We start from the raw sequence: 27160 nt of genomic DNA, 5'->3' as shown, positions 1-27160 counted from the left end.
AATGTTGATAATGGAGAGACCATGGACTTGTGGGGGCAGGGGACATAGGGAAAATCTCTGTATCTTCTCCTCAACATGACTGTAAATCTAAAACTACTCTAAAAATTATATTTTAGAATACATTTTATAAAATTGGATGTGGTTGGATTACCTTAAAATGGCTAGAATAAGTGTCCTACAACCAAGCAGAAATGAAAACCCATGAGTTTCTCTGGATTTAAAGAAATAAGCATATCACATTTTTGCACAATGTAGATTGTGACTGTGCAAAATTAATAACTGATATAAATACATAATTTATGCATATATATGCATTTATGTGCATATATAAAATCAAATATGGGGTATTTGATTTAGAGGTCTAAATTAATACAATTTTAATTATGAAAATGCTTAAATGGATTGAATTGCTTCTTTCTCAACTAAGCATTACCCATGCATGAAATTTTTTTGAATTATGTGGTAATTGGCTGAATAATCTCCTTTGCATTTTCTGAACAAAGGCTGGGATTCAACATTTAATGAGGTAATGAGATAATGCATGTCTGACTATGCACAATGTTTTGCGCAGCGATGACCAAATGCAAGAAGGAAAGTATTTTGGCAAGTTGACGATACCAAGCATTTGTTTTGATTGAATTTCTCCCTGCATTTTCTGGTCGTTTTGGTATCATATAAACAACTTTTGATATGTACTCTCTTTATTATTTTATGTATATTTTATTATTTCTGCTCCATTTTTTAACTGTCCCCTCTATCAGATTCTGATCTGTCTCGATCTGTCATCACTCTTGAAGGGGCTCCCTGGGGGACAGCTACTGATGATGGTTATGTGCAGACCATATAATGACGTTTAGATTGTATCCTGCTTTCTTCACAATGAAGCCAAATTCACAATTAATACAGATTTCACATTTTTCTTTTGATTGATTATTAACAATAAAATCATGAAAGTATATAACACATTATATACTTAAAATTCTTTTTACACTTTTTATTTATTCAAAAGCTTAATTGGCAATATAAGCCATGTTAATTTTTTGAGCATGATTTATGCAAACATAGCTATTAACATAGTGATAGAACACAAACAAACATTTAAACAGCAATAATAGAATAAAACAAATCCACTCCAGTCACCTAAAAAATTAAAAGAATATGTCAAATAGAATGCCAGAGAGAAATGCCTTGCAAATCTTGTAATATAAAAATAAGGTAATCTTGAGTCCACTGTAATAATATGAAATACAAAGAGATACTTTATGATAAATTGACTAAAACCATTGCCCCATAGACATTGATCATATTTATAGTATGAGTTATTGCAGCAAATACAACAAAAATATGTATCACATAAGAAAAATAAAATTCAGTTGCTTTCTTTAAACAGTGATTAATATATCAAAGTTCAGGACTCTATTTCATTCTAATTTTTGGCCACACCACATGGCTTAGTTCTGCAACCAGAGATCCAATCTGGACCCTCAGCAGTGAAAGCGCTGAGTTCTAATCACTGGACTGCCAGGGAATTCCCCAGGACTCTTTTTAAAAGACAAGGTGGACAAAAACCCTTTGTATTAATGGTAGCATCTCTACAGTATATATAATTTTCTAATGCTCAAGCTGCCATATTCAGTGGGAAAAGAAAAAAAGAGAAAACAGGATACCCAGAAAGAAAAAGGTGGCCCTAATACAGAGATGAAGACATCCCTATAGCTTTGTCTTTCTGCCCAGTGACAGAAAGTGGTTCCTCAGAAACTTCCCACATAATCAATTAATGAAATTTATCTACCCAGTAGCTTCACCAACAGGTAACCAGATTCAAAATATACCATACTGCTTGTTTAATTAAAAGTTAAACTGAGAATTTTGGGTTCTTTTTTTTTTTTAATTATTATTATTCTATTACTGCACAAACAGAAGTAGACTTTAAATGGGATACTTTATTTTCACAATTTAATTCTATATAAATAAAAAGTCTGAGCATATTACTGTATTTCTCATTAAAGCCAAAACTTCCTGATAATGAAATTGAGTCACCAGAAGAAGCTTTTTAGTAACAAGTAGTTGAAGAAAGAAGTTTGTCTTTAGAAGGCAGAGAGTACACTATGTAATGCCCCATTTTTCTTTAAATACCAGTGTGGCTTTTCCTTACTCTAAATTTCTATAACTCTATAATTTTCAGTAAGTATAATGAGTTAAGGGCTTCCCCGGTGGCTCAGACGGTAAAGCGTCTGCCTGCAATGTGGGAGACCCAGGTTTGTTTCCTGGGTTGCTCAGATCCCCTGGAGAAGGAAATGGCAACCCACTCCAAGACTCTTCTTGCCTGGAAAATCCCATGGACAGAGGAGCCTGGTAGGTTACAGTCCATGGGGTTGCAAAGAGTGGGTGATGACTGAGCGACTTCACTTTCACTTTCTTTCATAAAGAGCTAATATGTGAGAAAATGTAAATAATTTATTTGTATCTTGCAAACGTTTTTTTAACATATGCCAGATAATGTTTCAAATACTTTATAGGTATGAACCACTTTAATTCTCATAATAACACAATGAGATAGGTACTATTAAGGTCCCATTAAAAAGGCAAGAAACCTGAGGCACAGAATAGCTGTCTTGCTCAAGGACACACAGCTAATTAGAGGGATAGCCAGTGTTCATCTTGGCAGTCTGATCCAGAATCTCTGCCCTTAAACACTGTATCACATAGTCATGGAAATGTGGATGCCTTCATTCTCTCCAACAGAGTAGCCCATCTAATGCAATCAAATACTACATTTTAAACTACCTTCATGGTTTCCACCAGAATTTTCTAAGGTTCACAGTTAGCAAGATAAGTTAGTGAAAAGAGTTACAAATATATTTTCCTTATTTATTTTGACATCATGCAATCTATTGCTCAGCAACTATAGTAACGTCTTTAAAAAAAAAAAAAAAAAGAGTGGAAGAAGGTGAGCTCCTTCTTCCACAAAATGCAGTATCCTTGACCTGTTGTATGACAGTCCGAGATGCACAGGACAACGCTTTTTTCCCTAGACAACACCTTTCAAAGTCAGGTCTGCACACGTTTCCCACACGTTATCAGAGTCAAGTGTCTCAGGGTGAGATGTTGTATATTTGAACAGCAGAACACATTTGATATAGTGATTTCAGAAGACTTACCATGTGCTTCTATTTCAGGGAGCTTACATTTATTACATTGACTTTCCATAGAAAGAATTATAACTTAGAAAGTCACCCAGGGAATCTCCTATGCATTAACAGGGCAGAAAATTTCCTATTCCTTGGAAGTCTAAAGCTGTTTCTCTTTCCGGCTGTGAGAAATTATCCTGTTTTGTTTTTCCTCTCTCTCTCTGTCACAAGGAAAATGCAGACCTTGGAGAAGCTGTTTCGTTTGCTTTTGGTGGCAGAAGCATTGTATTTGGGGTCAGAGACTGGAACCGGGTCTTAATTTTGTCACATTCTGACTGTGAGGTCTTGAGCCAATCACTTATCATCTCTGACCTGCAAAATCTCATTTATAAGGAAGGAGCAATACTGAAATCTCCCACACAGGACTGTTGAATGATTAAATAAATTCCTATATGGCATGGGGTAATTTACAGTTAATTATATTCCCTGATGGCTCAGCAGGTGAAGATCTGCTTTCAATGCAAGAGACACAGGAAACTTGGGTTTGAAACCTCGGTCTGGAAGTTTCCCTGGAGGAAGAAATGGCAACCCACTCCAGTATGCTTGCTGAGAAATCCCATGGACAGAGGAGCCTGGCAGGCTATAGTCCAAAGAGTCACAAAGAATCAGACACCTAAGCAACTGAGCAGAGAAGAATACCTACTATAAGCTCTGGTAATAACTAGAAGAAAAGTGACTAATAGCCAAAATTTCTAATTTGTAATCTGAAACTTGGCACCTAACTAACTACCTCACAGAGGAAGTAATAATGATTTATATATAAATAAGCTCTCTTGCATGGAAAATCCCATGGACAGAGGAGCCTAGTAGGCTGCAGTCCATGGGGTCGCTAAGAGTCAGACACAACTGAGCAACTTCACTTTCACTTTTCACTTTCATGCATTGGAGAAGGAAATGGCAACCCACTCCAGTGTTCTTGCCTGGAGAATCCCAGGGACGGGGGAGCCTGCCGTCTATGGGGTCGCACAGAGTCGGACATGACTGAAGTGACTTAGCAGCAGCAGCAAGCTCTATATTTATGATATGCAACTTGTTACAAGTAGCTTTCCACCATTTGCTTTCTTCAAATAAATTTAAGCAAAGTTCTTTGAATATTCCAAAAGATTTAGACAACTGATTCATAGAACATTATAAAAAAATACTATTCTTACATTATTTTGAGAGTATTATACCAAGAAATATTATAGCAGAAATACCATTACCAACCTAGTTTCTTTAAGCTTAGAGATTTAGGGGAGCAATTAAATTAAATACTTGCTGAAAATCCATACTGTATTTGGTATATTTGAGAATGACATTCATGAGAACAAATTGTGCCCTTCTATAATGCAAGGGGAGAATCTGGCCTTTGTGAACTTTCCATAAATCTGAGAAAAGAGAAATAAATTGTCATATATTTAGGCAAGCCAAACATGTTACTAATATGACCAGGACAAGAAATTCTATTCAAATGATCTTAGCTGAAGAACAGACTCTAACAGAAATGAAACTCTTTGATGTGTCTCTTAGAAAGTCCATTTATACCACTTTCACATGAAAAAGCCCAGTGTCAAAGGATGTCTCAAGACAAGGCCGCTTTTGGCCACATGCCAAATGAAGAAGCAAGCAAAAGTTTTAGTGATAATCCCCTAACTCTACTTCTGGGGGATTTTGCCCACTGTTTAGGAAATACTATCTTATCCCTATCATCTCATTTCCTGCTCTATCAAGTGAGAACTTATTTTCTAAAAGGAAATAGTCAATGTGTGCATGTGCTAAGTCACTTTAGTCGTGTCTGACTCTTTGTGGTTCTATGGACTATAGCCCACCAGGGTTCTCTGTCCGTGGGATTCTCCAGGCAAGACTACTGGAGTAGGTTGCCATTCCCTTCTCCAGGGGATCTTCCCAAACCAGGAATCAAACCTGTATCTCCTGCATTTCCTGCATTGCAGGTGGATTTTTTACCGCTGAGCCACCAGGGAAGCCCGTAACTTAATATGTTACCCCTTATATTTCAGTAATGGAAGCAGTGCCTGTCCATGAGTAAGATAGTTTAAGTAGGAAACATTGATGTCCAGGACATAATGGTGAACAAATACACATATAGTTGCCCTCCCATTAAGACCTGATTCTGTGTCTTAAGATCTTGAGATCGTTTTGAGGAGAACCTACTCCTAATGACAGGGCACTGTAGAAACATCCAGGAAGAAAACAGAACATGACGCTGTTCTTTTCACCAAATTGAAAGCAGTCATATTTAAATATCCCTCCTTTTCCCATAATAAATTCTTACTAGAGAGACATATAGTCAGTTCTTTATCAAAATACATGTTTATTGATCTAGATAATAGAGATATTACTTTTTATTTCATTTAAATATATCTTGGTTTGACATTCTAGCCATAAAATGGTTGAGTAATAATTACTAAATTTAATTAATAAAATTTAGTTTTAATTGATAAAATTTAGTTTTAATTGATAAAATTTAGCATGCTATATATAAAATATCTTACTTTTAAAGTTAAATGAAATGGTAGAAAAATCAACAGCTTTTGTGGGAAAAATACTGATTTTTTTTTCTCCTTTTCACGTTGCAATCATGTTTGGGATTTGAATTTCTCAAATGTCATTGAGATATGCTGCTAAACAGTGTTATTAAAGGCAAAGTCTCCTCTCCTAGGTAAAAAAAAGGTTAACATAAACTCATCATACCATATGATAACCTAGAAATTTTCACTTTCTATTGAATTTTATGCAGTAGTTACTATATCCTTTATTCCTTTTGCCTTCATTTGCTTTATTCTTGTTTCTGTTATTTAAAACTGATTAATCTGACTTAATCATTAACATGTGATCAGATAAATGTAGCTAGGAAATATATAAATTTGTATATTTTCTGTTTACAAATATACAGTTTCAGAAATAAAAGTCTAATATAATCTGTAAATGCTTTTCTTAACAAAGAGGATGAATTTCTAAGGAAGAGAGGGTGGTAATTTGTATGTAGTTATCATACCAAAAGGAACATCAATTGCAAATGCCATGTTAAACAAATGAAATACAGTAAATTAAATGAAACTACTTTCTGTAACACTTTATGCTTCTATCTGTTAATTTTGAAGAAGGCACCATACTGAGGTTCATTTCAGTACAAAGCCATATTATGCAGATGTACTACATTTATTTATTTTTCTTTATGAAAAAATATATATAAAACTTTATAGTCTGCCCCAGTTCTACACTAGGAATAGCATGAAAAGCTTTTCTATGTCTAACTTACCCAGTCCTTTAGATCTGTCTTCACATTTCCTCTTGCTTGTATTATCCAGTGTTTCAAACCTGCCTCCAAATCCTGGAAACAGGGTTCAGGGGAGGAGAGGTCTTTCTTTGGCCCTTCTCTTTTCCTCCAATGCCCCTCCCCATTTCCTCCAATATCCTCCAAGATATTATTCTCTCAGTAGTCTCTCCTGCTGTATCTTCACCACCTTCAGTGGCTCCTTCCCCTCAGCCTTTATATATAAACAAAATGGTGAATCTCTTTTCTATCTTAAGAAAAAGAATCTCCTTGGATTTCTTCCTCCTCTGGTAGACAGTAGGTGTCTCCCCCTTGCTGATTTCCTCACTGCTCACTGCTTCACCCTCCTCTTCCATTCAATTCAATTCACTTCTCACCCTTTGTCCTCAGTTTCCATCTGACTGCCCTGCTCACAGTGCAAAGAACACCTTTCAAGGGCCCAACTTAAGGCTTCTTTTGTCCTCAAATAGCTTGACCTCTAACAGTCTGAAGCATTTACCTACCAAGCTATTCATTTCTTTTCAAAACTCTTCTCACTTCTGCCCATTCTCCTTCTAAATTTCTGATCACTTATTATAAATCCCCTGCTGGCCCCTCTCCATGCCTATGCCCACAAATATTGTTGCTCCTTATAATTCTTGGTCCTTGGTCCTCTTTTTCTGTCCAGAGATTCTCTTCCTAACTCTGCCAATTCCATTTCTATCATATTTGCAAATCCCTCTTCCTACACCCATCTTGGGAAATATGTTGCTTATCAAAATTCCTCAATGCACCTCTTTGGTCCTCAGCTATGAAATGTCATCAATAAGAACAACAATTCATTAAGTTTTTAGATGATTAAATTAGATACTGCAGGTAAAGCACTTAGCATGGTACATACCACAGTATCAGTAATCACGCCCTATTGTTTTTATGCTCCCTTTACATATACTTCCCTCTAAGTAATCCCAACTATAACTAAAAAGTATTCCAGTAAACCCGAAAATCTCTCTACCAGAATCTACAATCTCCCTACTCACTGCCATGCCAAGAGCTGTTCTCTCCTTATTTAGGCAGCAAATTTTTATTAATATCCTGCTGTGTGTGAAGAACTCTTATAACACTAGACTGAATAGACTTGTGGATCCAGATGGCAGAGTTGAAGGAAGTGTGCTCATAATAATGGTGTTAAAGTGCTGCACTCACTATGCCAGCAAATCTGGAAAACACAGCAGTGGCCACCGGAGTGGAAAAGGTCAGTTTTCATTCCAATCTGAAAGAAAGGTAATGCCAAAGAACGTTCAACCTACCACACAATTGCACTCATCTCACACGCTAGCAAAGTAATGCTCAAAATTCTCCAAGCCAGGCTTCAACAGTATGTGAACCAAGAACTTCCAGATGTTCAAGCTGGATTTAGAAAATGCAGAAAAACCAGAAATCAAATTGCCAACATCTGCTGAAACACAGAAGAAGCAAGAGAGTTCCAGGAAAAAAAAATGTAGAAAAACATCTACTTTTGCTTTATTGACAATACCAAAGCCTTTGACTGTGTAGATCACAACAAACTGTGGAAATTTCTTAAAGAGATGAGAATACCAGACCATTTTACTTGCCTCCTGAGAAATCTGTATGCAGGTCAAGAAATAACAGTTAGAACCAGACGTGGAACAACAGACTGGTTCCAAATTTGGAAAGGACTAGGTCAAGTCTGTACCTTGTCACCCTGCTTATTTAACTTTTATGCAGAGTACATCATTTGAAATGACAGCCTGGATGATGCACAATCTGGAATCCAGATTGCCAGGAGAAATATCAATAACCTCAGTTATGCAGATGATACCACCCTTATGGGAGAAAGTAAAGAAGAACTAAAGAGCCTCTTGATGAAAGTGAAAAAGAAGAGTGAAAAAGTTGGCTTAAAACTGAATATTCCAAAAACAAAGATCATGGCATCTGGTCATCACTTCATGGCAAATAGATGGGGAAACAATGGAAACAGTGACAGACTTTATTTTCTTGGACTCTAAAATTGCTGCAGATGGTGACTGCAGCCATGAGATTAAAAGATGCTTACTCCTTGAAAGAAAAGCTATGACCAACCTAGACAGCATATTAAAGAGCAGAGATGTTACTTTGCCAACAAAGGTCCATCTAGTCAAAGCTATGGTTTTTCCAGTAGTCATGTATGGATGTGTGAGTTGGACCATAAAGAAAGCTGAGCATCGAAGAACTGATGCTTTTGAACTGTGGTATTGGAGAAGACTCTTGAGAGTCCCTTGGACAGCAAGGAGATACTAAAGGAAATCAGCCCTGAATATTCTTTGGAAGGACTGATGTTGAAGCTGAAACTCCAATACTTTGGCCACCTGATTCAAAGAACTGACTCATTGGAAAAGACCCTGATGCTAGGAAAGATTGAAGGTGGGAGGAGAAGGGGACAACAGAGGATGAGATGATTGGATGGCATAACCAACATGATAGACATGAGTTTGAGTAAGCTCTGGGAGTTGGTGATGGACAGGGAAGCCTGTCATGCTGCAGTCCATGGGGTCACAAAGAGTCGGACATGACTAAGTGACTGAACTGAACTGAACTTTATATTGTTAAGTTAATCATGTTTCCATTATGGCTTTCAATTGTCATTATCCTTTATTTTTTGTATGGCTATTGATTGTGAAAACTGATAAACGTCTTTCACTATTGTGAAAAAATATATACTGCATAAAGTTTGATGATTTAAAAAAATGTCTTTGCAATAAGTTGCTCACAGTCTTTCCCAGTTGGGGAAGCTGGACAAGTAAACAGAGCTATTAAATTATGTGGCGAGGAGGCAAATGGAAAGTTATATAGGAGCAAAATTAGGGCATGGCCATTCTTTTCCTGGAGCTAAAAATGTGGCTCTCATCCTTTACTCTTCACTATCACAGGTAAAAGAAAAGAAGTCAGTGAATGGGACAGAGAAGAAATCAAATCATGAGATACTGCTTCTTAAAGAACTCTTGAAACCTATCCACTCCTCTCCATTGTCACTTTTACTGCTTTATATCAATAACCCCTCTTCTGCCCTATTTGTCCATTGTGTCATCTTTATAACATACAAATCTAATCCATTTTCTCCTTTACTTAGTCATTCAGTGGATTCCTACCATACATACACATATACAAAAAAATTAAATCTGTAGATGTCAGAGAAGAACAGATTTTATGTCTCCAGTTCCAGTCTCCAGTTTCATCTGACTTACACATATTCTATGCTCCAGACAAAAAATAAATATTGCATTTCTGGAAACACCAATTATTTATCCCTCCTCATAGTGGAGAAGGAAATGGCAACCCACTCCAGTGTTCTTGCCTGGAGAATCCCAGGGACGGGGGAGCCTTGTGGGCTGCCGTCTATGGGGTCGCACAGAGTCGTCTGAAGCGACTTAGCAGCAGCAGCAGCAGCAGCAGTGCCTTAACATATACTTTCCTTCTGCCCAGTGAGTCACTCGTCTTCTCAGAGGGACCAGTGGTGGTCTGAATTTTATGCCAGCCAAATAATTAATGGCAGGGGTTAAGTATTTAGAGAATCAAAGAACTCAGAGAGAACAGCAAGCCAGGACAGAGTCCATATACGCAATATCAAGTCCAAAGCCAGGGTAAGGTGATAAGGATATTATATCCTGGCAACAAAACAGTTCAAACTTGGTGATGTATTCTATGGTAACTCTAACAGGTGTTTATAGCTCATCTTTTTAAAGTTAACTAGTATTTGTCATAGTTAGATTCTATGAGAGCTGGATCATAAAGAAGGAGGAGTGCCAAAGAATTGATACCTTCGAATTGTAGTGCTGGAAAAGACTCCTGAGAGTCCCTTGGACAAAGAGATCAAACAAGTCAATCTTAAGGGAAATCAACCCTGAAAACTTGTTGGAAGTTCTGACTCTGAAGCTGAAACTCCAGTATTTTGGTCATCTGATGTGAACAGCCAACTCATAGGAAAAGTCCCTGATGCTGGGAAAGATTGAGGGCAGAAGGAGAAGAGAGTGTCAGAGGATGAGATGACTGGATGGCAATCACCAATGAATGGACATGAAATTGGGCAATTTTGGGGAGATGGTGAGGGACAGAGAGGCCTGGCATGCTGCAGTCCATGGGGTCGCAAAGAGTCAGACATGACTGGGTGACTGAACAACAACAATCTGACATGCAGGTGAATCAGTGATCTTATAAAGTAGCAGCAATGCAGTAAATGTTACAAATTAACTTCTGTCTAAGGAAATACTGCTACTCTTTTATATATCTTCTTAGCTACTCTTTTTTAATACTTTTCTAAATCCTCTCCATTATTGCAGACACGTTCATTCTCTCTTAGACATTTCATTCTCTGCAGACCCAAAATTATTTTAGTTCTTATCAAACCATATGCTAGTTCATTAGATTCAAGTTTTTCTCAATTTGACTATGAATCTCAAATAACAGACTACACGTGGTTTGTGACAGACACTTCATAAATCTTTGTTGAAGGAATAAGGGAATAAGTGTATAAACGAATATCGTTCTTCCTCCTGATGAAAATGTTTTACATTGAGTGGATTATTGAGATAGGTCTTTACACATGAAACTCTCCTCTCCTGTATAAAGAATTGAGATGTAAGTTCATGCTGAGTTTGAAGACTGAATGTCTGACCTACACTACCTTCGTGATTTGTCCTGTCAGCTGTATCTTAAGAATGCCAGCATGTCTTCCTTCTCAGGATCCCAGAAACAGAATTTCTAAGGTCAGCTCTTCCCTTGGCTAAAAACTATAAAGCTTTAAGCTTCATTGTTATAAATAAAAATATAAAGAAAATGCATGTTGAAGTGGAAGCTAAATATCTAAAGTTAACTAACTTCTGTGTTGATTTTGATGTTGTTGTTGTTATGTATTGTTTCTTTTCCCCTTCTCACAAATTGGTGAACCTCCAAAGAATACTTAGTTCTTGGTTATGAAACTGCAATCATTCCTCAGTCTTACACACACACTTTGGGTATTCATTTACTGATCTTTACAATACCGTGTGAAACAACTATGCTAAATTAGACTCCACTCTCGTTGGCAGAACTTCAGCAGGGAATTGTAATGCATCTGCATAATATGATGTTGGGACTGAATTGGGCCACCCTGTGGCATCTTTTTTAAAATTATAAGCAACAGGAACAAACTGTTAGGGAAATGTCCTCTCAATTCCCCCAACTATGCATTTAGCAGATTTCCGCTATATGGCTTTCTGCTCATTAACATTCATGCCGTTGTCTGTAACCTCATCTGTTTCAGTGTTTGCTTTGGATTTGCCTTTTGCTGAAATATTTGCCTTTCTTCTTTTTCTTATAGCTTCTTCTGGAGCTTTGATTGTTCCTTTCTATTTTAACAGAATATACTAGGAGGATAACTACTAAAATCTTATTTATGAACACAATTTATAGATAATTTTTTCTAAAAAGAAATAAACAAACAAGGCCACTTTTCACGGATCAGGAAAATTTTGTGGAAGATACACCTATTGAATTCCGCACCTTCCCCAATCTCCCAGTGTTATTTCAAAGGGAAAGAAACAGAGTTGTTTATTTCTTAATAATGAATCTTCTCTCTGACTCTAACTATAATCTGCATGATTAGTCAGCAGGACATGGACTTTATGTTTTTGTTTTTTCCTATTTAAAATTAGTTTGCATGGAAATATCCAAACCATTCTGGATATTGGTGCCCCCTCATGATAAAATTACATAAATTTCTCAGAGCTCACATATATGAACTTGGGACTAAAATGATAAAGTGTGACTGCATTTACTTGAGAAAATTTGGCCAACCTATACATGTATTTAATTTACCCATTAAGTTTCATCATGATTATATTCTAAATAGAGACTATATAATAACATAGACATTTTAATTCCATGGTGATATTTTGTTCTTTTCCTCTTTGAACCTATACAGATTTCATAACATATAATAGATGCAAAATTATTTAGTTTAAAAGGACAAATTTGGAAGGAAGGTACACAGAGAGAAAGGGGGGAAGGGAAGAAAAAAAAGAAATATAGATGAGATGAGCAGAAAGAGAAGGGAGAAATCTTTGGTTTTTCTTTGAACTTATTTATATATATATACTATTTCTAGAAGTCATTAGAGAATGCTCCATAAATAATTCCATATAAATAATGTTCCAGATTTCTTCTAGCCTCTCCTATATCAAGACGAAAATGCATCAGGAAGCTTTACCATGACAATTGCTACATGACCTTACCACTTACAGTGCTTTCTGTTTATGGTTAAGAATTTACACTGTGTCAAAACAACACTTGTAGAGTCTGCATGATGAGGCAAAGAGGGCCCTGCGCGCTCAGCTGCTCCAGTCATGTCTGACTCTTTGAGACCCCATGGATCAGAGCCCACCAGGCTACCCTGTCCATGGAATTTTCAGCCAGAATACTGGAGTGGGTTGCCATACCCTCCTCCAGGGGATCTTCCCAAAGCAGGGATCAAACATGCAACTCCTACACCTCCTGCATTGCAGGCACTGAGCCACCTGGGGAAGCTCAAAGAGGAGTGATTCCCCATTTAAAGAGATTTCTCAGTGGTGCCACTGTTGACATTTTGGACCAGACAGTTCTTTATGGCAGACAATCTGTCTTGTGCATTGTCAGTGTTTAGCAGCATCCTTGGCCTTTACCCACCAGCTGCCAGTAACAACCCTTCCCCTGACTCATGACAATCACCAGTGTGTCCAGACATTGCCAGATGCCAGCTAGGGGATGGTGAGAATTGCCCTATATACATACACACTTATCTAGTACAACAGCCATAGCATGTCACAGATTTTCCAAGGAGTCACTCTTTAAATTGCCCCCCAAGGGTCAAGCACAGAACATTTTGGGTTACTGAGAAATCAACCCCAAGATAGACTCTCTGACATGGCCCACTTCTAGCCCTCCCCAACTTCTCTAATCCCTCCACATGCATAGGTCTGAGTTGCCCCTCCTTCTTCCAATCAATCATCCTTCCCACTCAGTGACCTCTAATCAACCCATGCACACATAGTTTGAATTTAATATTGAAAGTATCAGTAAACCAGCAATGTGTGTAAGTCAGGTGTACACTACTTCCCCAATAATAGACTTACAGTATAGGCCCTATTATAGGTGATTCTGCAGCAGAACCTGACGAGCTTCGTAGTATGCCTACTGATAAAGGATGAATATGATCATGAGACAGAATAGGAGCATGAGGTGAAGTTAAAGAGCTTAGCCTCTGAAGATGAATATCCTGTTAGAATTCTACCTGTGCTACATACTAGATGTCTGTAACTCTGGACAAACAACTGATCTTTGCCTCATTCGTGGCCATTTGTAAGATGGGCATAATAATAGTATCTGTTGCATAGAACTGTTATGAGGTGTAGATAAAAGTTCTATCTGAGAAGTCATTTAGCAGAATGTTTAATATATATTCTCTTATATGCAATGATAATAGTATATCTTATAACAGTACCTCCAACACAAAAACACATATACAACACAACATGCACACACACAAGACAACCAAAAACTATCAACACACCTTACTGTTGTCAGTAACTTCATTATTAAATAAAATGTCATGTTGCATATTGTTTGACCTGTCTTATACGAGCAGATCCTTACAGTAGCATTTTTGGTTTGCTTTAATTTCTATGTCAATCAGTAAATGCTTAAGCAGCATGATACTCTTTTCAAATCTGTTCTTCAAATTTGCTTTAAAGAGAGACATGTTTAGTTGTTAGTACGATTAACACTAACTTTAGATTTATTGTCAGTGTTCTTTCCAATAGTCTTAATTCTCCTGGTTCATAGCATCTCACCCTCTGACACATTGCCCCTCATATTTATTAAAATTTTGAAAAGAAATATTTATGAAAAGGAGCATATTTAAGAGGAGGAAGAATAAATAAATGGTTCTTGATAGTTTATAGATTATGATGGGCATACTAGAGAATAAGAGAGAACAAAGTGATGGGAAGGGTTTTGTGATAACTGCAGGTTTATATCCCATAAAGTATACCAAATAGGAAATTCAGAAGAAAGAAGTATTTTTGGAGTAAAGATGATAAGTCCAGTTTAGTCATAGATAGAGAGAAAAGAGGAAGTAGGTAGAAGCTGGGTGTGATTTTGACCTTGGCTCATAGTAAAGACTATGAGCATTCTCTACATAATTATTACAGGAGGTTTTGAAGAAAATCTGAAAAGGAATCCAAAACTTTGGAAGCCTAGAGAAAGTATTTGGATTTGTTACAGTACAAATAAATTCTCATTAACAGCCTGAATTTCCTAAGAAAAAGTACACAGTCATTTTACAGTAATGTCATTTAAATTAAAAGGACTAATGATAGTACTACTCATGCAAAACTAGAACAGGTTCCATTACTCCTTTAACTAGCTTCATTCTAAATCCCACTATTATTTATCTATAAAAGTCAAAAAGACAAATGGCATATAAGATTTTCAAAGGCAGATGAGATATTAGTAGCTTAATTTAATAGACAAGGAAACCAAATTTCAGCAAACTTAAATAATGTATCAGGAGACTGGGGTCTATAAACAGTAAAGGAGGAACTAAAAGGAGGGTTTCTTAATTCTGCTTTAATGTTGACCCCTATTACTTCCTATCCATTCACCTTTGATACACACTTTATAAATATTTGTGTAAAAAAAAAAAAGAAAGAATTTAGCCTCTCTGCCCATTACAGCAAGGCAGATACAATCTCAAGGAGAAGTCTTTTAGAATTAGAAAGTGTTAAAATATTGCTTTTATCAAAAAGCTTTTGTAATAAGATGTTTGACAAACTCCACAAGGACTCCATGTCCATCAAAATCACAAAATGCCATTTAGGCAAGAATAGTGAATAATATTACAACTAGTCTAATAACAAAGAAGAGAAAAAGGGACACCCAGCTGTGCCTCTCCTCCTCTTGAGCAATAGCTGGTTTGTATATGAGTGTGTGTGTGTGTGTGTGTGTGTTTTCTACAGACTATTACTAGAAAATAGGCAGGGAAATAAAAGTGGCATCATTCTTGTTTTACTGAAAAGAAAACAAAAATCAGAAAAAGATAAAGGGATTTACCTAAAATCACACAAATATTCCATTAAGGAACAAATAGAACTCAATTGCTTTTGGCTATCCTTTCCAATAGGTTATGCTACCACCTATTGTATAAATGTGAACAATTAAACTGGAGAGTGGCTCAAAAGCAAATGAAATCTCCTTTAATTTGCTTTTCTAACTATAAAAAGAACCCATGTTGGAGCTTCACTATAATGTGACTCACTGTGGTGCAGAATTTAATATACTAAGTTCATCTTTAGAATTAAATTCAAGAGCTTCTCCACTAGAATCCTTGGAGAAGCTATTCATAATACGAATTTGACTCACCATTGAGACTGAGCCTAAGAAAGCTGCCACAAAGAAATGTCTCTTTAAAGAAGCTGGTAATCAACATTTTACATCTGCTATAATTCTAATATCTGTATACAAGACTCAAACACTTTGTCATTGCCCATATAATAAATGGCACCCCACTCCAGTGCTCTTGCCTGGAAAATCCCAGGGACGGAGGAGCCTGGTAGGCTGCAGTCCATGGGGTCACAGAAGAGTCGGACACGACTGAGCGACTTCACTTTCACTTTTCACTTTCATGCACTGGAGAAGGAAATGGCAACCCACTCCAGTGTTCTTGCCTGGAGAATCCCAGGGGCGGAGGAGCCTGGTAGGCTGCAGTCCATGGGGTCACAGAAGAGTCGGACACGACTGAGCGACTTCACTTTCACTTTTCACTTTCATGCACTGGAGAAGGAAATGGCAACCCACTCCAGTGTTCTTGCCTGGAGAATCCCAGGGACAGGGGAGCCTGGTGGGCTGCCGTCTATGGGGTCGCACAGATTAGGACACGACTGAAGCCACTTAGCAGCAGCAGCAGCCGTCACATCTGTAAAATATAATTGCCTCATAGGTTTATAATAAGGATTAAATGAGTAATATTTTAAAGCACTTAAAATATAAGTATTTGGTACACTTAAAAAATAAAACAAGGAGTTCATTGTCTTCCACCCTGTGATTCTAGCATCAGTTCAGTTCAGTTCAGTCACTCAGTTGTGTCTGACTCTTTTGACCCCATGAATCGCAGCATGCCAGGCCTCCCTGTCCATCACCAATGCCCGAAGTTCACTCAAACTCATGTCCATTGAGTCGGTGATGCCATCCAGCCATCTCATCCTCTGCCATCCCCTTCTCCTCCTGTTCCCCATCCCTCCCAGAATCAGGGTCTTTTCCAATGAGTCAACTCTTCACATGAGGTGGCCAAAGTATTGGAGTTTCAGCTTCAGCATCAGTCCTTCCAATGAACACCCAGGACTGATCTCCTTTAGGATGGACTGGTTGGATCTCCCTGCAGTCCAAGGGACTCTCAAGAGTCTTCTCCAACACCACAGTTCAAAAGCATCAATTCTTCAGCACTTAGCTTTCTTCACAGTCCAACTCTCACATCCATACATGACCACAGGAAAAACCATAGCCTTGACTAGATGGACCTTTGTTGGCAAAGTAATGTCTCTGCTTTTGAATATGCTATCTAGGTTGGTCATAACTTTCCTTCCAAGGAGTAAGCATCTTTTAATTTCATGGCTGCAGTCACCAACTGCAGTGATTTTGGAGCCCAAAAAAATAAAGTCTGACACTGTTTCCACTGTTTCCCCATCGATTTCCCATAAAGTGATGGGACCAGACGCCATGATCTTAGTTTTCTGAATGTTGAACTTTAAGCCAACTTTTTCACTCTCCTCTTTCACTGTTATCAAGACGCTTTTTAGTTCCTCTTCACTTTCTGCCACAAGGGTGGTGTCATCTGCATATCTGAGGTTATTGATATTTCTCCCGGCAATCTTGATTCCAGCTTGTGCTTCTTCCAGCCCAGAGTTTCTCATGATGTACTCTGCATATAAGTTAAATAAGCAGGGTGACAATATACAACCTTGACATTCTTCTTTTCTTATTTGGAACCAGTCTGTTGTTCCATGTCCAGTTCTAACTGTTGCTTCCTGACCTGCATATAGGTTTCTCAAGAGGCAAGTCAGGTGGTCTGATATTCCCATCTCTTTTAGAATTTTCTAGAGTTTATTGTGATCCACACAGTCAAAGGCTTTGGCATAGTCAATAAAGCAGAAATAGATGTTTTTCTGGAACTCTCTTGTTTTTTCCATGATCCAGCAGAGAAAGCAATGGCAACCCACTCCAGTAGTCTTGCCTGGAAACTCCCATGGACGGAGGAGCCTGGTGGGCTGCAGTCCATGGGGTCTGGAAGAGTCGGACACGACTGAGCGACTTCACTTTCACTTTTCACTTTCATGCATTGGAGAAGGAAATGGCAACCCACTCTAGTGTTCTTGCCTGGCGAATCCCAGGGATGGGGGAGCCTGGTGGGCTGCTTGCTGTCTATGAAGTGGCACAGAGTCGGACACTACTGAAGCGACTTAGCAGCAGCAGCAGCAGATTTTAGCAATTTGATCTCTGGTTCCTCTGCCTTTTCTGAAACCAGCTTGAACATCTGGAAGTTTATGGTTCACGTATTGCTGAAGTCTAGCTTGGAGAATTTTTAGCATTACTTTACTAGCATGTGAGACGAGTACAATTGCGCAGTAGTTTGGGCATTCTTTGGCTTTGCCTTTCTTTGGGATTGGAATGAAAACTGACCTTTTCCAGTCCTGTGGCCACTGCTGAGCTTTCCAAATTTGTTGGCATATTGTGCAGCACTTTCACCTAACTATAAAATGTGCCTTTTTTCAGACTTAGACTATTTTTTAACAAACTAAAGTTAAAGGATAACTTTGTGATAGAAAAGCTTTTTTTAATAAAGGTCACTTAAGGATCTGATCTCTGAAAAATCAAAGTTTTTCTGTGCTGAAGGGATTTATTTCTTCTTTTCTTTCTTTCTTTTGACACCAAAGGGGAAGAAACAATTTTTTCTATAAATTTCCAGAAATGTAAAGAGGCATAATGAGTAATTAACTGGAATTCCTAATTAAGTGCATACAGAACAGTGGGTGCTTTCTTGCTTTACTTTATCACACAATAACATTTCCAAAAAGTGACATCCTCTTACACAAGGGTCTAAAATGCAAATTAATTATAATTCTGATGGCCTTGAATCTGAGCAGAAAATGACACAAAATGTGAAATTTCCTTGAATGTCCCTGAGGGTTTAAATGTGTAGAAGTATTGAATGCATATAAATAGTACAAGGAAGCCGCTGCATCCCATTTTCCTAAATTAGACAATGACAGGACAAATCCAAGAAGTGGTCCTTGGTGCTAGTTGATATTCAAGGTGTGTGGTGAGCCAAGGAGGTGTGATTCAGGGCTGGAAAGTCACCAGACCTACTGAATGCATTCGGAACAGGAACTGAGAGTAAAGGGCAGGACTTCCTACTTGCAATTTTGAGATCTCGGCATCTTCATCTATTCAGACTGCTATTGTAAACACCATAGACTGGGTGGCTTATAAACAACAGAAATTAATTTCTCACAGTTGTGGAGGCAGGAGGTTTGAGATCAGCAAGTCAGCATGATCAGGAGAATGCTCTCTTCTGGGTCTCAGACTTCTTACTGTCCTCAAAGGGATGAATGGGAAAGGCAATTCTGGGGCCTCTTTATGAGGGCCTTAATCCCTTTCATGGGGCTTGACCGTCTTGACCTAAACACCTCCCAAATGACCACCTCCTAACACTACATCATCTTTGGGAGTTAAGATTTCTATATATGAATTTGGGAAGGACACAAACATTCAGCCCATAGCACTCAATTTAAAGTTAAATATTTATTCAAACAATACCACAAAGTTTCATTTGAGTTCTAACTAGCTGAACCATGTTACCTAAAGATTGCCCTATATATAAAGGGCTGTTACTCTCACAATTACACTACTTTGTGACAGGAAAACAAGTAGTATGAGGAAAGAAATACAATTAACACTAAGTTCAGTTCAGTTCAGTTCAGTCACTCAGTTGTGTCCGACTCTTTGCAACCCCATGAATCGCAGCACGCCAGGCCTCCCTGTCCATCACCATCTCCCGGAGTTCACTCAGACTCACTTACATCGAGTCAGTGATGCCATCCAGCCATCTCATCCTCTGTTGTCCCCTTCTCCTCCTGCCCCCAATCCCTCCTAGCATCAGGGTCTTTTCCAATGAGTCAACTCTTCACATGAGTTGGCCAAAGTATTGGAGTTTCAGCTTCAGCATCAGTCCTTCCAATGAATACCCAGGACCGATCTCCTTTAGGATGGACTGGTTGGATCTCCTTTCAGTCCAAGGGACTCTCAAGAGTCTTCTCCAACACCACAGTTCAAAAGCATCAATTCTTCGGCACTCAGTTTTCTTCACAGTTCCACTCTCACATCCATACATGACCACTGGAAAAAAAATAGCCTTGACTAGACGGACATTTGTTGGCAAAGTAATGTCTCTGCTTTTGAATATGCTATCTAGGTTGGTCATAACTTTCCTTCCAAGGAGTAAGCGTCTTTTAATTTCATGGCTGCAGTCACCATCTGCAGTGATTTTGGAGCCCAAACAAATAAAGTCTGACACTGTGTCCACTGTTTCCCTATCGATTTCCCATGAAGTGATGGGACCAGATGCCATGATCTTTGTTTTCTGAATGTTGAGCTTTAAGCCAACTTTTTCCCTCTCCTCTTTTACTTTCATCAAGAGACTTTTTAGTTCCTCTTCACTTTCTGCCATAAGGGTGGTGTCATCTGCGTATCTGAGGTTATTGATATTTCTCCCGGCTATCTTGATTCCAGCTTGTGCTTCTTCCAGCCCAGCATTTCTCATGATGTACTCTGCATATAAGTTAAATAAGCAGGGTGACAATATACAGCCTTGATGTACTTCTTTTCCTATTTGGAACCAGTCTGCTGTTCCATGTCCAGTTCTAACTGTTGCTTCCTGACCTGCATACAGGTTTCAGTTCATTTTAGTTGCTCAGTTGTGTCTGACCCTTCACGACCCCATGAACCTCAGCATGCCAGGCCTCCCTGTCCATCGCCAACTCCCGGAGTTCACTTAGACTCACGTCTATCGAGTCAGTGATGCCATCCAGCTATCTCACCCTCTGTCGTCCCCTTCTTCTCCTGCCCCCAATCCCTCCCAGCATACAGGTTTACCCAGACTAAATACAGACTAAATACAAGTAGAATTGTTTCAGTTTACACTGCTGTTTCAGTGTAAACAATTACACAATTACATTCATCAAGTTAGAGACCTGAAAAAGCAACTTAAAAGTTACAAACTGAAACTTACTTGATTCAGTTTCCCATATTATCCATATGAACCTCACAGTTTTGGTACTGAAGTCTTAATTTGCTCTTAGGAGAAGGCAATGGCACCCCACTCCAGTACTCTTTTGCCTGGAAAATCCCATGGACAGAGGAGCCTTGTGGGCCGCAGTCCATGGGGTCGCTAAGAGTCAGACACGACTGAGCGACTTCACTTTCACGTTTCACTTGCGTGCATTGGAGAAGGAAATGGCAACCCCCTCCAGTGTTCTCGCCTGGAGAATCTCAGGGACGGGGGAGCCTGGTGGGCTGCTGCCTGTGAGGTCACACAGAGTCAGAAACGACTGAAGCGACTTAGCAGCAGCAAGCAGCTATTTACTCTTAATTTACAGGATACAGATAAAGAGGCAGCTGAAGCCCTATGCCAATACTGATTTCAGAAATAACTTAAAATACCATTCCTACAGCAGATCCTAAGATATTTCATGACAGCATTAAAATGTTGTAGGAAATTGTTCAAATTTTGAATTTATACTAACCTGGATTCAAATACCAACTCTCATTTAATTGTTTGTAAGTTTGGCAACATCTTTGACAGTGTTTAATCACAGCTTCCTCACCTGTAAAATTAATATAATAGGATCAGCCACATAACTTTCTGGGAAATAAATAAAACAATTTATGTGAAGCATTTATTGGGTAAACAGTCAGCAAATGGAAGCTATTTTTATTGACCTAAAAAGGGAAAAATCCAATTTCCATTAACCATATTAGTGTCTTATCACAATATGTATGAAACGATGAAAGTATTTCACAGGTTCTGTTGAAATTAAATGAAAGTGTTTCCCCTCTTTAATTAAAGGGAGATGATATAAAGCCCTAGATTAGGGACTCCTACCTCCAGATATCTATGTTTAATACCTATAAATACTTCTAGTGAAATTTTCTCTGTTACCATCTCTACAGAATATGCTATTACAAAGTGATGACTTCATTGTAGTTTAAAAACCCTTTTGAGTTGCTTTTCTTTTACTGTTTTTATAATAAGGCATTCCCTTCTTATTTGAGTAGTTAGCTTTACATTCAGGAAGCAATGATTTGCCTTTGACGTTTTATCACTTGAGCCGTCTATCACGAAAGCTGGTCAGGATATCCAGCTTTCTGAAAGATTTGAAAACTGGGTTGGCAGAGGTGAATCAAGTCTTCCCTTTGGCTGAATAATACTCTCAGTTTTTATACAGAAGGTACCCCCCAGGTAAATTAACAAAGGTACCCAGTATCACAGTATCTAGAAGCTGAGTTGGCACAATGAAGCAAGCCTGTTTCACGTTGTTGTTTTGCTGTTCTTGCGATGAGTGGCTGTACTGCAAAGATTTCTTTTGGAGACTGAATCAGGAACCTAAGTTCCAAGTATGATGATGATGTAACTAGAGTACTGTCTATTACAGTTCAACATACAGAGTCCACAGAAATAGCTTCCACAGTACAAACATACAATTTCTTCAAGGCAAATGTGGAGGTTGGAATGAACTCTAAATTGCATGTAATTTACCTGACCTAATTTTTTTAATTGTCATAATCAAATCTCCATGAATTCAGCTCTCCAAATTTCCATCTCTGCTATATCATATATCACATGGACAGAAAGTTAAACAAGCGGCAAAGAATTAAAAGTATTACCCTCTGTACCTCTGTATTTCTTTCTAATTAAGAGAGATGTTAATTGAAATTAGAGTGACACAGACTCTGTGCAGAAATCTCCTGAGTATTGTAATTGGTTTGTGGAGCTGTTGCCCCAGGGTTATTCACTGGAGTGATTCCCACCTGGTTGGAAATAACCGAAAAGCTTCACCTAAATAGCAGCCTCAAGCTTATGAAACAGGATTGCCAGTGGAAAACCAAGTGTATCCACATCCAAATTAGATTTACTTTAAACATGTATGGAGAAAGTATTTGAGGTCAGATGTTTTTACTAACCAGTTCACTTCAGTTGTCCTTTCCCTATGCAATTTCCCCCAACTCAGTTTGATCACATCTAGACCTTTTAATGGTTTCATATTACCAACAGAACCAATTAGAATATTTCAAGACTTTGCCCCCAGACTCCAACTACCTTCCACAGTATGTTTCAACCAAACACATGAGAGTGGCTTCCCATCAAATAGATATACTCACATTGCCACATTTACTGGACAACTCTTCTGCTTTCTTCTTTTCTCTAAAATAACAAATGCTTACCAAATCCCACCAAACGTGCAAGATTCAGACCAAGTACCATGTCCTCCAATAAATCCTTGAGTGCTCCTCTTGGCTGAAAATAATATCATCTCCTTTGAACTTTCCTACCCTTCATCTGTATCTCCCATGGATCCCTCCCTCTTTACCTAATACAATAAGCTCCTTGAGGAAAAAAGCTGCTGCTGTTGCTGCTGCTAAATCTCTTCAGTCGTGTCCGACTCTTTGTGACCCCATAGACAGCCTCCTACCAGGCTCCTCTGTCCCCGGGATTCTCCAGGCAAGAACACTGGAGTGGGTTGCCATTTTCTTCTCCAATGCATAAAAGTGAAAAGTGACAGTGAAGTCGCTCAGTCATGTCCGACTCTTAGCGACCTCATGGACTGCAGCCTACCAGGATCCTCTGTCCATGGGATTTTCCAGGCAAGAGTACTGGAGTGGGGTGCCATTGCCTTATCCAAGGAAAAAGCTATGTCTTGTTAATTCCTGAACCCCAGCATTTATCCCATGTTCAGTTCACTTCAGTTGCTCAGTCGTGTCCGACTCTTTGCAACCCCATGAATCGCATCACACCAGGCCTCCCTGTCCATCACCATCTCCCGGAGTTCACTCAGACTCACGTCCATCGAGTCAGTGATGCCATCCAGCCATCTCATCCTCTGTTGTCCCCTTCTCCTCCTGCCCCCAATCCCTCCCAGCATCAGAGTCTTTTCCAATGAGTCAACTCTTCGCATGAGGTGGCCAAAGTACTAGAGTTTCAGCTTTAGCCTCATCCCTTCCAAAGAAATCCCAGGGCTGATCTCCTTCAGAATGGACTGGTTGGATCTCCTTGCAGTCCAAGGGACTCTCAAGAGTCTTTTGCAACACCACAGTTCAAAAGCATCAATTCTTCGGCTCTCAGCCTTCTTCACAGTCCAACTCTCACATCCATACATGACCAAAGAAAAAACCATAGCCTTGATTAGATGGACTTTTGTTGGCAAAGTAATGTCTCTGCTTTTGAATATGCTATCTAGGTTGGTCATAACTTTCCTATCAAGGAGTAAGCGTCTTTTAATTTCATGGCTGCAATCACCATCTGCAGTGATTTTGGAGCCCAGAAAAATAAAGTCTGACACTGTTTCCACTGTTTCCCCATCGATTTCCCATGAAGTGATGGGACTGGATGCCATGATCTTAGTTTTCTGAATGTTGAGCTTTAAGCCAACTTTTTCACTCTCCACTTTCACTTTCATCAAGAGACTTTTTAGTTCCTCTTCACTTTCTGCCATCAGGGTGGTGTCATCTGCATATCTGAGGTTATTGATATTTCTCCTGGCAATCTTGATTCCAGCTTGTGCTTCTTCCAGTCCAGTGTTTCTCATGATGTACTCTGCATATAAGTTCAATAAGCAGGGTGACAATATACAGCCTTGACGTACTCCTTTTCTTATTTGGAACCAGTCTGTTGTTCCATGTCCAGCTCTAACTGTTGCTTCCTGACCTGCATACAGATTTCTCAAGAGGCAGGTCAGGTGGTCTGGTATTCCCATCTCTTTCAGAATTGTCCACAGTTTATTGTGATCCACACAGTCAAAGGCTTTGGCATAGTCAATAAAGCAGAAATAGATGTTTTTCTGGAACTCTCTTGCTTTTTCTATGATCCAGCGGATGTTGGCAATTTGATCTCTGGTTCCTCTGCCTTTTCTAAAACCAGCTTGAACATCAGGAAGTTCACGGTTCACATATTGCTGAAGCCTGGCTTGGAGAATTTTGAGCATTACTTTACTAGCGTGTGAGATGAGTGCAATTGTGCGGTCGTTTGAGCATTCTTTGGCATTGCCTTTCTTTGGGATTGGAATAAAAACTGCCCTTTTCCAGTCCTGTGGCCACTGCTGAGTTTTCCAAATGTGCTGGCATATTGAGTGCAGCACTTTCACAGCATCATCTTTCAGGACCTGGAACAGCTCAACTGGAATTCCATCACCTCCACTAGCTTTGTTTGTAGTGATGCTTTCTAAGGCCCACTTGACTTCACATTCCAGAATGTCTGGCTCTAGGTCAGTGATCACACCATCGTGATTATCTGGGTCATGAAGATCTTTTTTGTACAGTTCTTCTGTGTATTCTTGCCATCTCTTCTTAATATCCCATGTTAGTTATCATGTATTCATGAAATAAATTTCAGATTATAAATTATATTTATAACAAATTATAAATTAACAATTACACATTTTAAAAGCTTTACTTAGGATAGTTTCTAGGATAGCTGGTAAAATAATCTCTCTTTGCATAAATTTAGAAAGAAATTAAATAAGGAAATTGAAGAGAAGACAAAAAGTTGGAGTAATCAAAACCCCAAATTTTAAACCAGAAAATAAAGCTAGCATTTTACATATTCCCACCTTATAATACAAAGCATTGAGTGTAGCTTTAAAATGTACATAATATACATGACATAATATAATAAAACCAAATGTCAAATTTAATATACATTTGTCTTGGTTCAACAATATCAAAATCTATGAAAAGTCTTTTGTCTTAAGTATAACTTAAGTCAGTGAATACTAGCTTATGCCAAGGAAAGCAGACTGTTAGTAATTAAAGTGATAAAAAATATATGATGCAACCCTTACCTTTGAGAACTCCATAAACAAGATACATACAAGCAAACTAATATAAAAACAGGATATGCAAATTCCAAGAGGGTATACAAAAACAGTTATGAGGGTCTAAAGTTTAGAGAACAGAGATGCTGTTTTAGTCTATTTGAGCTGCTATAACAAAATACCACAGACTGGGTGGCTTATAAACAACACATATTTATTTTTCACAGTTCTGAAGGCTGGGAAGTCCAATTTCATGGCAGATTCAGTGTTTGGTGAGGACTCATTTCCTGGTTCCTAGTTGGTCCTCTTTTGAGACCACACAGTGGAAGGGGCAACCAAGCTCTCTAGGATCACTTTTATTTTTTTTAATATAAATTTATTTATTTTATTTGGAGGTTAATTACTTTACAGTATTGTATTGGTTTTGCCAGATCACTTTTAAAAGAATGCTAATCCCGTGAGGGCTCCAACCTCATGACCTGAGGACCTCCTGAAGGCTCCACCTCCTAATACCATCACATTGGAAATTCCTTTCAATACATGAATTTGGGTGGAACACAAATATTCAGGCTATTGCAGATGCTTTCCTTGATAATTTGTGGAATATAAAACAAAATTGGGGAAACAGAATAAATAGGTCTACATAGAGATGGGGTAGAGAATTCAATGCAGAAAAGAACAATAAACAAAGACATCAAGGCAAGACATTTTTCAGAATTATTCCAACTTGCCAGAAATGTAAAATGCAAGTGGTGAAAAATCACAATAATAATACCCAACATCTTTTGAGCAGTTCCTATGTTATAAGGACTTTACATATGTTAAATTCATTTAATGTTAAATTCATTTAATTTTTATAACAGCCATGTAAGGTGAGGGTTATATTTTCTTTTAATAGGGGGTAAGAAGGCCCAGTGAGTGGAAATGAGAATTACAATTTAGAAGATAAGCTGGAATCATGTTGCTAACTAATCCTATTGATAGAGAACTAAAATGCGTTAACTGGAGGAAGATTAAAATAGGAGAGGATATAATTGAGGTAGAGGAGACACTATGGAAAAGGCATGGGAAGTCTGTGTATGTGTGTGATGAGGGAGGAACAAGAGAAAAGTATGCAAAATGTGTTTTTGTTGGAGAGTGCCATGTATACAGGTTATAAAGTTTGACAAACATTATGAAGAGCTTACATGCCAGGTTGAGGGGCCTTTATTCTATAGTCTTGAGGGTTTTACAAAAGAAATTATGTACAGCTTTCTATATTAAATAGGTCATCCTTACACTGCATGGTAGACTTCCCTCATAGCTCAGTTGGTAAAGAAACCACCTGCAATTCAGGAGACCTCAGTTAAATTCCTGGGTCAGGAAGATCCCCTGGAGAAGGGATAGGCTACCCACTCCAATATTCTTGGGCTTCCCTTGTGGCCCAGCTGATAAAGAATCCACCTGCAATACAGAAGACCTGGGTTTGATCCTCTGAAGAAGGGAAAGGCTACCCACTCCAGTATTCTGGCCTGGAGAATTCCCAGTCCATGGGGTTGCAAAGAGTTGGACACAACAGAGCGACT

The 27160-nt window shown here is 38.5% G+C and overlaps 1 long non-coding RNA gene across 1 annotated transcript; it reads right to left on the bottom strand.

Moving 5' to 3' along the window:
• Positions 1-996: 996 nt before the first annotated feature.
• LOC129632902 (uncharacterized) lies at positions 997-21378 on the bottom strand. The gene is made up of 4 exons (XR_008704742.1): positions 21312-21378; positions 7755-7854; positions 6451-6522; positions 997-1140 (listed from the first exon to the last, which is right to left on the bottom strand). It is a non-coding gene; the product is annotated as an uncharacterized LOC129632902 (long non-coding RNA).
• Between the last annotated feature and the right edge of the window lie 5782 nt (positions 21379-27160).

This window comes from Bubalus kerabau, chromosome 18 (assembly GCF_029407905.1).
Source record: "Bubalus kerabau isolate K-KA32 ecotype Philippines breed swamp buffalo chromosome 18, PCC_UOA_SB_1v2, whole genome shotgun sequence".
In the NCBI taxonomy this organism is placed as follows: Eukaryota; Metazoa; Chordata; class Mammalia; order Artiodactyla; family Bovidae; genus Bubalus; species Bubalus kerabau.
This window is presented reverse-complemented; position numbering and strand designations above follow the sequence as displayed.